This window comes from Lactuca serriola, chromosome 5, assembly GCF_051521515.1.
Source record: "Lactuca serriola cultivar US96UC23 chromosome 5, Lser_US96UC23_V15, whole genome shotgun sequence".
Taxonomy (NCBI): domain Eukaryota; kingdom Viridiplantae; phylum Streptophyta; class Magnoliopsida; order Asterales; family Asteraceae; genus Lactuca; species Lactuca serriola.
In genome coordinates this window covers 107,644,347-107,646,944 of record NC_136412.1, presented here as the reverse complement: position 1 = coordinate 107,646,944, position 2,598 = coordinate 107,644,347, and positions in this window count along the sequence as shown.

Below are 2,598 nucleotides of genomic sequence, written 5' to 3'. Positions count from 1 at the left end.
TTACGACCCTAGAACAGCCCTAGGCCGCAAACACACATAAATGGGCTTTTGGAGCTCCAAAACCCTTCCAAACGACCTTCAGAGCTTAAATATGACTTAGGGCTTACAAGACTGGACTTAGAAAACCAAAACATTAACATTTGAGGGATAAACATGAGTTTACAGCCCAAGAACATGCTTGGACCGTAAACACCCTTTCTTAGGTCGTAAACACCGTTTAAGGTGTTAAGATGCCCCTTAAACACATCCTAAGCTTTGGAATAAAGTGTAGAACCATCCACCAATGTGTTAGGGACCTTAAACTTGATAAAAACCATCCCTTTAGGAGTTAACGGTCATAAACTTCCCAAGGAATGGTTCCTGGGCCGTAAACTCCTATAAAATGATCAAATGGTGCCCCAACTTCCTTCCATGGCTTGTATTTTGAGTTAGAATCACATGTGATTAATCTAGGACCACCAAAACACCAAAGGAATGTGTATGAGAGAGATTACGGCTGTAAACTCCTATTTTACAGCCGTAAACTCCTTAAATGGTCCATATGTTGGTCCAATTCCCTTCCATAGCCTTAGAACTAAGCCTAGCCTCACCCCACAAGTGTTATAAGGCCACTTAGCAACCAAGAAACCACCACCCATGATTTTATGGCCGTAAACTCATGGGGATATGGTCTATGGGCCGTAATCTCCTTTAGGAGTTTACTCTTGAAGGGCAAATTCCATATCTAGGCCCTATACCCTCGTAGATGCCACCCGGGTCACTCCAAACACTTGAATTGAAGTGGTTTCGCGTCTAGAAGTGTTTATTCTTATTTAATTAATAGATCAAGGTCTAATTAGATACAAATTATGTATCTCTTCATATTACATAGGAACCTCGCATGTTTTCAAGCCCCGAACTGACAATTAGCATCCAACCGGCACATTTCTCGTCTGGTGGGTTCATACCCCTACGCTTTTTTCCGAGTTTTTCAATGTTTTCAGGGGGAATACAAGCAAATTATAAATGTTTTCGAAACTTAAAACTGATGTAATTCTATAAATCTCTGGCAAACTTTTAGATATCTTTACCCTTTTTGTGTTATGCGGAGCATAAGGGATGTTTTTCTGAATATAACTACATAGATTTCAATTTCAGTGTAGGAAACAATCAATACAATCAAATTATTATGGCAATAATTTGGGATCTTCATTTCTTGTTTTACGAGTTCGGATTTCATGCAAAGTCAACAGATAACCTCCCTTGGTGCAACAGGCGCAGTTACCACCATCGTATCCCCGGCCCATGTCGTGAAAAGCTCTGCAACAACTGTGGCAAGAAGGGCCACCTTGTGTGAAACTGCAAAGCATTTGCTCAACCAACCAATCAAGCTTCCGGATCGAGTACCGATCAGGTCTGCTATGGATGTGGAGAAGGCGAGCATTTCAATAGAAACTGCCCCAAGACAACAACAGTTAGCAACACTGGGATATCTCTGGCTATAAAGCAGGAGGAGACAGTCGCCGACCCCACCGTCATTGCGGGTACGTTTCTTCTCGACAATTCTTATACTCGCATCCTTTTCGAATCTAGTGCCAACGAAGTTTTATTAGTCATTCCTTCAAGCGTCTTCTTAAACATAGTTATCGTCTAGTAACCGAAACATTGACCATCGAGATGGCTAACGGTGAGAAAGAATACGCCAACGATAGATTCATAGTCTGTACCCTTATCCTGAACGATCATTCCTTTCCCATCGACCTAATGCCAGTTTCCATAAAGAGCTTTGATGTTATCATTGGCATGGATTGGTTGAGTCCCAATCATGCAGATATTCTTTGTTACGAAAAAGCCATCCGTCTTAATCTCCCCTCTTGTCAGACTCTCATAAATCTACGGCGATAAACTTAGTTCCAATCTTCACATCATCTCTTGCATCAATGCTCAAAAGCTTCTGCGAAAGGAGTGTCACGCATTCCTAGCTCATGTAATCAATGAGGAACAGGAAGTTAAAGACCTCGAGAGCATCCCCGAAGTCTGTAACTTTCCTGGTGTCTTTCCAGAAGAGCTTCCCGGAATTCCTCCCGAACGTCAAGTCGAGTTTCGCATCGACATAATTCCTGGAGCTACCCTCGTAGTCAAGACCCCATATCGATTAGCGCCAGCAGAAATGCAGGAGTTATCCAGTCAGCTTAATGAGCTAATCAGCAAAGGATTCATCAGATCGAGTTCCTCACCCTGGGGAGCCTTGGTATTGTTTTTGAAGAAGAAAGATGGATCCTTTCGGATGTGTATAGACTAACGCGAGTTGAACAAGTTGATCGTCAAAAACCGATATCCTCTTCCTCGAATAGATGACCTTTTCGACCAATTTCAGGGAGCCAGTTACTTCTCGAAGATAGACCTTATATCAGGGTACCATCAGCTTCGAGTTCACGAGAATGATGTTTCCAAGACAGCATTTAGGACTCGATATGGACACTACGAGTTCGTAGTGATACCCTTCGGCCTAAACACCCTTTCTTAGGCCGTAAACACCTTTTAAGGTGTTAAGATGCCCCATAAACACCTCCTAAGCTTTGGAATAAAGTCAAGAACCATCCACCACTATGTTAGGGA